Raw genomic sequence first — 12,090 nt, 5'->3', positions numbered from 1 at the left:
CAGGGACCTAATCTATGATTTTCATTGGGATGGACACTTACTGCCAAGGGATTTCCTCAGCAATGAATGTCCTAAGGCAACCATGAGGGGAGTAGAGTACACTGGTGAACACATCGTTCACAACACCTACAGGTTATGAACCTGCTAGCATTCCACATGACAGTCTAGAAAGAGTCTGTGGTCGTCATCCATACTCCGCTAGATGACTAAATCAACAACAACATCGAGGCCTCTCATCATTTTATTTCATCACACAACAATAACCTACCCATGTTCTACCCAACATATTAGTAGATATATATATATATATATACACACACACACACACACACAACTTATAACCTGTACAAATCATTCATTCAACAATTATTTCAAATAAGCAAATAATATACAAACACATAATACATACTTTGTAGAGAATACTTCGTATCTATGTGTTAGAAGAAAATGAATATACACCCACTTGATAAGACGATGATCGGACAACACCTCGTCTTTTAAAACAATCGTTTCTGATAAAACCGAGATGTTTTACCAAAACCCGGGCTTTACGCGGACAAAGTTTCGGCTTGAAAATATAATTTTCTCGAGAACTTCAGAGCGTCGGGACTTGCTTCGGGTGTCGGGATGATATCGGGGCTTCGGGGGTATAAATTGCACGTAAAACGATGTAATATGGGAGAGAGAGAAGAGATTGAGCAACCAAATTCGGCTGGCTTTGTGATCTATTTATAGTGCTGAAGTCGGCCTTAAACGCAGGGCGTTCCCCGAATGTTGGGTGTTCCCTTCGAACGCGGTGCGTAGGAGCGGGGTTCCGATCCTATCCCTTATCCGTTGAGTCAGCATCGACGTGGTCAATCCGGAGCCAAGCACTGAACGCGGGGTGTTCCCTCTTTGGGATGCATGCCTCGAACTTCAGAATATCATAACTCTCGCATACGATCTCCGTTTTCGATGTTCTTTATATCCACGCGTAGGTGAGATTATGCTCTACAACTCTTATTTAGACTTCGTCGGCTAATTTTGATTTTATTTTTATTATATTATTTTTAGTTGGCCGGGACAGGAAAACTCCGTTAGAAAATCATAACTCCTTCGTATGATGTCTGTTTTCTTCTGTCTTTCCGTCGTTGCACTACTATCGACGAGATCTTCGATTCTCGTTTAGATTGTTTCGTCTAGAAATCACTCGATCTCATATTCGAACTTTGGGCTGCATACCACTAAGTCGAAACTTCGAAAAATCATAACTTCCTCATACAAAGTCAGATTTGGACATTCTTTTTATGCACACTCTCGGTTTAACAAACTCTACAAATTTTGTTTAGATCGCTAAGGCTAGATATCGCTCTATCTTAAATTCATATTTTACGTCATAAAGTGTCGTACCGGATCTGTCGTGAAACTTCGACAGGTCATAACTTCTTCGTTATAACTCGGATTTCGGCATTCTTTATAATTTCGGAAACCTTGCCACAACCGCTAAACTTCATGCATAGATATCGGGCTTATCTAATATTTTATTGCTTATTTTTATCTTTAATTCATTTAAATCACACAATTAAGCAATAAAAACATAATACTCAAATAATACATTCTTATTATTTCAAAATTAGTTACAAAGGTTAACCTAGACTATTACATCAATATTAATGCCTAGCCTAGAAACACGGGCGTTACAATTCTCTCCACCTTAGGATGATTCCGTCCCCGGAATCACACATCAACAAACAAATGCGGATAGCGACTCATCATATCACTCTCCGTCTCCCAGGTGAGATTTGGCCCATTCGCACGTTTTCATCGGACAAGCACTAATTCGAGCATCTTGTATCGCAACTTCTTAGTCTTTCGGTCAACGATTGCCTCTGGTTCTTCAATCAACCTTTTGTTCTCATCAATTCTTAATTCATAAATTAGTATTATATCGGGAACTTCTCCCATGAACTTACTCAAATAACAAATATGGAAAGTCTTATGAATTCCATTAAGTTCTTCGGGTAATTTGAGTTTTATAAGCTTGGTTCCCAATCCTTTGAAGAACTTTAAACGGTCTAATAAACCTTGGACTTAACTTTCCCCTTTTTCCAAATCTTATAAGTCCCTTCCACAGCGAGACTTTAAGAAAAACCGAATCTCCAAATTCAAAAGTCATCGGTCTTCACTTGTTGTCAGCATAGCTCTTTTGACAATCCTGAGCTGCTAACATTCTCTCCCTAATTATTTTCAACTCTTTAGCAGTTTGATGGACTATCTCAGGTCCCATAAACTGCTTTTCCCCAGCCTCAAGCCAACAAGACGGCGTACAACATTTTTGTCCGTACATAGCTTGATAACGTGCCATCTTTATGCTCGAGTGGAAACTATTATTGTAGGAAAATTCTACTAAAGGGAAATATTCATCCTAGTTACCTTGGAATTCCAGGGTACATGCTCTCAGCATATCTTTAAGCGTTTTTATTGTTCGTTCGCTCTGACCATCAGTCTGTGGATGGTAAGTTGTACTCAAACACAACTTGGTACCAATTCCTCTTGTAGACTTCTCCAAAACCTTGAGGTGAAACGACTGTCATATCTGATACAACCGTTAATGGCACACCGTGAAGCCTCACAATTTCCTTCACGTAAGAATTTGCAAGCTTATTCATAGACCATTTCTATTGGCTGCTATGAAGTGCGCACTCTTAGTGAAGCGATCAACGACCACCCAAATCATGTTGTGACCGTTCTTTGTTCTGGGCAGTTTAGTGACAAAATCCATAGCAATGTATTCCCATTTACCCATAGGTACAGGCAAAGGTTCTAAACTCCCGTATGGTTTCTGATGTTGTGTCTTGACCCTTGCACAGGTCACACACTCGGCCACATACTTTGCAATATCAAGCTTCATCGTCGGCCACCAGTAATATGGTTTTAGGTCCCTATACATTTCAGTGCTACCGGGATGAATTGAGTACATGGTTTTGTGAGCTTCTTCCATCAAAAGATCTCTTACTCCTCTTGACTTAGGCACCCAAATTCGATCTTGGAATACCTTCAGTCCGTGACTAATTATACCGAACACTAACGTTTTGCCCAAACGTTCTCCCTTTCGTTCATTCTTCTCAAAAGATTCTTCTTGCACTTTCTTTATGTTGGAATAGTGTCTAAGGCTGCAACTATATTAGGCAAGTATTTGACCCGGTTGTGCATGGTCCTTTTGGGTTGCCTTCACCATAGCAACTTGATAGGATGATTTATTATGAGAGAGTAAATATTATTAATATATTATGAGAATAATATAAAGAATAATATATTGTTATTTGATTAATATAAGTCATAGAATTAATTGGAATTAATTTGGTGACTTAAAGAGATTAATTAAATAAGAGGGTATAAACTGTTAATTGTTTGATAGTTAAGCTTTAGACTGTAAATCCATATAGATATATAAGGGACGGATTCTAGAAGCTAGGATAGCTTCAAAATCGTCCATGAATTATCTATGGAATGGATTTGGATAGCCTTAAGAGAAGATTATCCAATTAGGGTTTAGGTTGTAACCCTTAAAGAGTCTACAAGTATAAATAGACCCTATGGCTAAGGGAAATCGGCACCTCACCTAAAGTAAGTGAACCCTGGCCGATTTCCTCCCCTCTCCTCTCTCCTAAATCATCTTTCTTGCTATTGGTGTTTGTAAGCCATTAGAGGAGTGACAATTGTGACTCTAGAAGCTCCAAGACAACAAGATCAACAAGGAATTCAAAGGTATGGTTCTAGATCTGTTTCAATGTTGTTATTTAACCTAATTAGTCATTAGAAGTCTTGGATTCAAATCATGTTTACTTAGAAAGCCTAGATCCAAGCATTAGGGTTTTGCATGCGCACATAGGAAAGTTCTTATGGCTAAAACCCATCAGTGGTATCAGAGCCTAGCTTGGTTTTCATTAAATTGTTGCTTGATTAACTGAAACTAAACTGCAAAATTCGATTTTTGTGTTTCTGAGTCATGGACTCGGCGAGTTCCAAAGTGGACTCGGCGAGTTGGCCTGACTCGGCGAGTCCCTTTGTGCACTCGGCGAGTCCAGGCGTCAGGAATGGCCAGATTCGGGATTTTTTATAATTATCTTATGGAAACTTACCCTAATCATATTAGATCAACCCTAATCCGATTTTTTGATATATATGACTATTATCTTGATCTAATTAAAGATATTTATCAACTAATAAAATATTTAATTTCCTTATATGATAATTAATTAATTATTTTGATTATTTTGGTAATTATCTTAAAAAGAAATCTTGAATAAAATCAAATATAGATAATTAGGATATTAATTGTTAATTGGAATTATTTGTTATTTGATCCTCCATGTTTTAAATGTTTAAAACTTGCCCTCAAGTTTTGAAATTTATATTTTGTGATTAAAAGTTTTAATTTAGACAACTTAAATTTCAAACCCTAGATTTTAAAAGATTTAAAATACGACCTTATACTAATATGATATGACTAGAATAATATATATATGTATAACTAAATGCTAGTCTTACCGTTAGTAGGCCTCATTCACGAAGCCGATCTATAAGGTGGGTATAAGGTTGTGGCCTATAAAATGATGCTTAATGGGTGTACACTCACACCCACCGCTTGCTTGATTGGTGGAGGGTCGTTAACCGAACGGGTAGGATAGGGCAACCTCATCCTCTCATTAAAAGTATAATAAGTAATACAAAGTAACTACACATATTTTAAAAATTTCCCAATCTTAGTTACTTTAGGAAAAGTGAATTGATGCAATCCCATGAAATTACACTTTGCACCCTTGCTAAGAAGTTAGTGGAGCGTGTGTGGTTTACCGGCACACTAATTGGTTCTAAGCAAAGGTGGAAAAGGGTGATTCATTGTTTATCATAGTTCAATGGAGCGTGTGTGGTTTACCGGCACATCGAATAGGTGATCGTTACAATGAAGGCACCATGTGAATTTGCATGGTAATTCACACCCACTTTGTGATCCTCGGTATCCCAGTCACAAACAAGAGGGGCATATCGAGATTTAAACATGCCATTGAATAGTTTCAATGAATCTCATCCGAACCTAGGAATTCTCAAAAACACTTAGGACTAATAGTTTAAGTTTTGTGATGGAGAATTAGTGAATCGTCATTCACTTACCTTCAATTTATTTGCATGTTAGATTATGGCATCCCTTTTCTAGTATGTAAATGTTATTGTTGGATCCTAGCTCTAATTTTCTTATTGGGTGATAATTAGGGATTCTTATTCTAATCTATCTTTGTCCTTCCTATTTGTAGATGTCGAACGCCAACAACGCTGCTGCTAGTTCTTTCACGTTGATGAGCCTTTGCCAAAAGGTCACCTTCGATGGAATGAACTTTAGCGAATGGATAAGATACATTCGCACCATTGCTCGCTATGAGGATAAGGAGTATGTCCTCGATGAGAAGCTTGAGAAGATCAACCCCGAAATCGCTACTCCGGCTGAAATCACCGCTTTTGAAACTCATGAGCGGATGCAACGAAAGTACATTGCATCATGATTGCCACCATGAACTCCGAATTCCAAAAATCCTACGAGGACATGTATCCGTACGAAATGCATCAAGACTTATTGGAGAGATACCACCAAAATGCGAGACAAGAGCATTATGAGATTTTCACCAACATGATTTCCGCTAAGATGGGTCATGGAGAATCTCTTACCATGCACCTGCAAAAGATGCAAAGGTATGTCGACCGCCTTCACAAGTTAAATGTTGACTTTGGGGAAGACTTGGCGATCGATATGGTGCTTCACTCTTTGCCTCCGATGTACAACCAATTTAGGATGACCTACCACATGAACAAAGAAGAGGTCACCCTAAGCAAACTCCAAGGTCTCTTGAGGGTTGCTGAGAGCAACTTCAAAGACAAGTCTGTTGCACCTACTCCTAATCCGCCTGTTGCTCCTGTCTTGGCTATTGGTCAAGGAAAGGGAAAGAAGAGGAAAGCTTCATCGAAGAACTATCGCAAGGTTAAAGCCCGAGATGGTGCCTCTTCTAGTGGGACCAAAGTTGATCCCGCTAAGCGCTGCCCTAACCCGAAGGAGGCAGAGTGCCACCACTGCCACAAGATAGGACTTTGGAAGAGAAGTTGCCCAGAGTACCTGCAAGCAATCAAAGAAGGAAAGATCAAGCCATCTTTCGTAGGTATATACACAATTAAATCTAACGATTCTAATCATGCTATTTCTTGGGTTCTTGATACCGGTTGTGGTTACCACATTTGTTCTAATGTGCAGGGACTAAGAAGAAGTAGGGATGTGGAGCAAGGAAGAATCAATCTAATCATGGGGAACAGAAGATCGTCGCCTCTGTGACCAAGATTGGAGTGTATTCTTTAGTGCTTAGGAATAATTTGTGTTTAGATTTGAACAATTGTTGCTATTCGCCAGAAATGGCTAGAAACATCATTTCATTTCATGGTTTATATAGACAAGGTTTTAGATTTTCTTTTAATAATGAGAATGGTTCTATTTTGGTTTATCTAAATGGTGTCTTTTACTTTGAAGCTATACCATGTAATGGAATTTATGAAACTGTTATGATTGTTGATAACTTAGGAAATGATGTTTTGAATATAGATTCTTCCACTAGTATGGATAAAGCATCCTTGTGGCATTGTTGTCTTGGACATGTCAACAAGAAACGCATAGCCCAACTCCAAAAGGATGGAGTGTTGGAGTCATTCGACCTTAGGGAAGATGACACGTGCGAATCTTGTTTACTTGGAAAGATGACTAAGTCACCCTTCACGAGTACATGTGAAAGGGGTGAGGGTCTATTGGACCTAATACATACCGATGTATGTGGACCGTTTAGATTAACCGCGAAGGATGGAAACCGCTTCTATGTGACCTTTACCGATGATTATAGTAGATATGGGTATATCTATTTAATCAAGCAAAAGTCAGAAACCTTTGAAAAGTTCAAAGAGTTTAAGAATGAAGTGGAGAATCAATTGGGCAGGAAAATCAAGATGCTTCGATCCGATCGAGGAGGAGAGTACCTAAGTCTTGAATTCCACGATTATCTCAAGGAGTGTGGAATAGTTTCGCAATTGACGCCTCCTAGGACACCGCAGTTGAATGGTGTGGCAGAAAGGCGTAATCGAACCTTATTGGATATGGTTCGCTCTATGATGAGTCGTGCTTCACTACCTATCTCTTTCTGGGGGTATGCCTTAGAGACTGCCACCCATATCCTTAACCGAGTCCCTACCAAGAAGGTTGCCAAAACACCTCACGAGATGTGGATAGGGAAAGCTCCCTCGATGGCACATATCAAGGTTTGGGGTTGCGAGGCTTTCGTAAGACGAGATACTCTCGACAAGCTCGAACCTCGAAGTGAGCGATGTATTTTCATCGGCTACCCGCAGACATCCTTTAGATATATCTTCTATAGACCAAAGGACAATGTTGTCTTCGTTGCGAGGATAGGAGTTTTCCGAGAGCGAGAACTCATAAGCCAAGGAGACAGTGGGAGGCAAATCGAGCTTAAGAGATTCAAGAGTCGATAGATGAAGGAACCTCTACCGCTGGCACTCAACCCGAGGAGGAAACTCCGGTTGAACCGATTGACGAGTCCTTACCTCTTAGACGTTCCGATAGAGTTAGAGTTCATCCCCAGTTTTATGGTTTTCATATAACTACCGAAGGGGACACGTATATTAGTGATGGTACACTAATAAATCTTGATGAACCTAATAGCTATAAGGAAGCCATGGCAGGCCCGGAGTCTGCAAAATGGAAAGAGGCAATGGATAGCGAGATCCAATCCATGTATGACAACCAATTTTGGAATTTGGTTGATTATGTGCCCGGACGTAAGACCATTGGGTGCAAATGGATCTTCAAGAAGAAGACCGACGTGGATGGAAAAGTACACACATATAAAGCATGATTGGTTGCGAAGGGCTTTACTCAAACTCCCGGAGTTGACTATGATGAGACCTTCTCACCAGTTGCGAAGATAAAATCTATTAGAGTGATGCTAGCAATTGCCGCATTTCATGATTATGAGATTTGGCAAATGGATGTCAAGACTGCTTTCCTTAATGGAAAGTTGGCTGAGGATGTTTACATGGCTCAGCCAGAGGGGTTTGTGGATCCGAAGCATCCAAATAGAGTGTGTAAGCTTGAGATGTCCATTTATGGACTTAAGCAAGCGTCTCGCAGATGGAATCTTTGCTTCGATGAGAAAGTCAAAGAGTTTGGATTTGTACGAAGCGAAGACGAATCATGTGTATACGTCAAAGCCAGTGGGAGTATAGTAAGCTTCCTCGTTCTATATGTCGATGACATATTACTCATAGGAAACGACATCCCGACTCTGCAGGAGGTTAAGTCCTGGCTCGGGAAGTGCTTCGCTATGAAGGACCTCGGAGAGGCTTCTTACATTTTGGGAATAAGGATAGTAAGAAAAAGAAGTAAGAGACTAATTGGACTTAGTCAGAATACTTACTTGGACAAAGTACTAAAACGATTTAGTATGGAAAACTCGAAGAAGGGAGAATTACCAATACAAAGTAATGCCAAGTTGAGTAAGACTCAAAGTCCGAGTACCGAAGCTGAGATAGCAGAAATGAGCCGAGTACCATACGCTTCCGCAGTTGGCTCAATTATGTATGCTATGAATTGTACTCGCCCTGATGTAGCCTTCGCTTTGAGCATGGTTAGCAGATATCAAGGGAATCCTGGCAGAGCACATTGGATTGCGGTGAAGAATATCCTTAAGTACCTTCGGAGGACGAAGGAATGGTTCTTAGTCCTCGGAGGGAGTGATGACCTGAAGGTGCGAGGGTATAGTGACGCCAGTTTTTAGACCGACAGGGACAACTACCATTCGCAGTCGGGCTGGGTCTTTACCCTAAATGGAGGAGCAATGACATGGAAGAGTTCCAAACAAGAAACCGTAGCTGATTCAATGTGCGAATCAGAGTACATTGCAGCGAGCGAAGCGTCGAAGGAGGAAATCTGGCTGAAGAACTTCATCGGTGATCTTGGAGTTGTACCTGCCATAAAGGAGCCCATGGAGATTTTCTGTGATAACGAAGGAGCGGTTGCCTTAACCAAGGAACCGAGGGATCATGGTAGATCAAGACATATCGACAGAAAATATCACTTCATTAGACATCGTGTAGAAAAAGGACAACTCGTAGTGAAGAGGATATCATCAGAAGATAACCCAGCAGATCCGCTTACGAAGGGACTAAGTAGGGTTAAGCACTTGCAGCATGCTAGGAGTATTGGGCTGAAGGATGATATTAGCATAGATTAGATAGTATTAGAAACGTGTAATACATAAATGTAATTATCATTTGATGATTAAATAAATGAGTTTTATTTATGAGTAATGTTACTGTCTTATGTTAATTGTTTAGCTATTGTTTCACTTTGCATGTTTTGACTTCCAGAATAATTGAGTTTATTAGGAATAATCGAATTGTTCAAATTGTCCACAATCGTTCATATGTTGGAAGTAGATATGAATGAAGATTGTCATGAATTGGTGTGTAGATTGTCTAAATGGTTTTAGACATAGCAAAGGGTTGCTGCAACGTTCATGAGTGCTTATGAACTAGTTTTGAGCATTGGAACAAACCCGCGCTTGCTGGAATCACCTTATGGAATATGATAGAAAAGGGTGATCGCAAGACGATAATATCATATAGTCTTAAAACCTAGATATATGGTTTGTTATTTGTTAATTGATTGTACATTGATAATGCGAAAACGCATCAGTAACTCGGTGTTATAAAACACATTGTTGTGTATAGTTGGTTAATGAATAAGTAAATGCATATAAGTCGAAGTTTATCTGTAACTTTTATCTAAGAAGGTAAAAGCAATATCTCGGCCGCTCGATGATTTGATTTGACTTATGTGCCGGGCTCGGTCAGAACTGAATTGATGTGTTCGATTAAGTTCTATGTCGAATAAATCAGAGATCGAGAAACCTAAATGTTTGACTAACCGTTCCATAGGATTGTCAGCATGATATCTAACAGAGGACTGTACGATCCCTTATCTAAAGGACAAGATTGATTAGATCAGAGTTTGACAGCGTCTTTGAGAGCTACGATTGCAAACCGAATTGTACTTGTGCATATAGTTACTAGACTTATCCAAGTGGGAGACTGTTGGAATAGTGTCTAAGGCTGCAACTATATTAGGCAAGTATTTGACCCAGTTGTGCATGGTCCTTTTGGGTTGCCTTCACCATAGCAACTTGATAGGATGATTTATTATGAGAGATTAAATATTATTAATATATTATGAGAATAATATAAAGAATAATATATTGTTATTTGATTAATATAAGTCATAGAATTAACTGGAATTAATTTGGTGACTTAAAGAGATTAATTAAATAAGAGGGTATAAACTGTCAATTGTTTGATAGTTAAGCTTTAGACTGTAAATCCATATAGATATATAAGGGACGGATTCTAGAAGCTAGGATAGCTTCAAAATCGTCCATGACTTATCTATGGAATGGATTTGGATAGCCTTAAGAGAAGATTATCCAATTAGGGTTTAGGTTGTAACCCTTAAGGAGTCTACAAGTATAAATAGACCCCATGACTAAGGGAAATCGGCACCCACTACAAGAAAAAAGGCCTTTTACGACGCTCATTGCACGTCGTAAATGGCTCAAACGACGCGCAAATGCGTGTCAAGGAAGGCCATGTCATAAAGATAGACGACGCGCATTTGCGCGTCGTCTAGAGACGACGCGCATTTACGACGTGCATTTACGACACGCATTTACGACGCGCGGTTACGACACGCAATGCGTATCAAGGAAGGCCCTGTCATAAAGGAAGACGACACGCATTCGCATGTCGTAACCTTACGACGCGCGTGTTAATGACACGCAATGCGTATCAAGAAAGCCCCTGTCAAGAAAGGCCATGTCATAAATGAAGATGACACACATTTTTGCGTATCGTAATTTTAAATTAAAAAAAAATATTTATGGATTTACTTATTTTCATATTAAATTTGCATTTTATGTCACATAATGGAAAATAAAATACCATATACAAATAATACAATGCATTGCACAAAAGTTAATGTTATACAAATAATCATTCGAATAGTAGACAAATGTAATACTACAAATAATCATTCCAATAGTAGACAAATGTAAGATTTCAACATTTTTTATATAATTAACTAAAATATTAGCCAAATTTCCTAAAATACCAACATACTTTTCTATGAAGAGCATTAACACTATTCTTTTCCATCAAAAACTTCAAAACCTGCATAATTAATTTAATGTTTAATCAGCTACAGGTCAATAAGGTAGGTTTAAGCAAAAGAGGTTCATAGTAGTAAGATTTTACTTACCAGTGTTGTTAATGACATTGAAAGAAGCAGCCCAACAAACACCCCCTCAGAAGGATTATTACTAAATGAAACCACAAACAAAGTTAAAAAGTCAAGTATTTTGTGACAACCCCGGAACCAGGGGCAAGGCTGTTTTTACCCATGGTATGACCTAATACATGATAATAAAGACTTGTTTAACAAAAAGAAAAATGATTTCTCACGTGACATCACTATTAAGAATTGATGAAAGAGGGTACTCCACACTGTATTGCCAACAAGCTTGACACCAACACCTAAAAGCTGGAAAAAACAATAACAGAATTAAAAATAAATGTAAGATTTGAGATAACAGATGCATAGTTCACATGTCTACTTTTACCAATTTATTTTATGCAACATATATGCAGCTGACATGAATGAATTATACAACAAGTTAGGAGTAAAATAATGGATGGTTGCATATTTAGTATGATAAATAAAGAGATTTGTGGCATAAGGGTGCATAAATAATAAAAAGCAAAAAGGAAGAGGAAAGCTGACTTACATAATCAGCAAATTTCTGAATTGGTGCTTTTAACATAATACATAAGAGTGGTCCCGAAGGGATAGCTGGCAGCAAAAAATCTCAGGCAAAAAAAATTCCAGGAGAAAACAGTTAGTACCTCAAAAACAAAGGTTTTATAGGGTTAGGCATGCACCAGAAAGACAGGGAC

The sequence above is a fragment of the Lactuca sativa genome, chromosome 5 (assembly GCF_002870075.4).
Source record: "Lactuca sativa cultivar Salinas chromosome 5, Lsat_Salinas_v11, whole genome shotgun sequence".
In the NCBI taxonomy this organism is placed as follows: domain Eukaryota; kingdom Viridiplantae; phylum Streptophyta; class Magnoliopsida; order Asterales; family Asteraceae; genus Lactuca; species Lactuca sativa.
Note: the sequence above shows the minus strand (reverse complement) of the source record.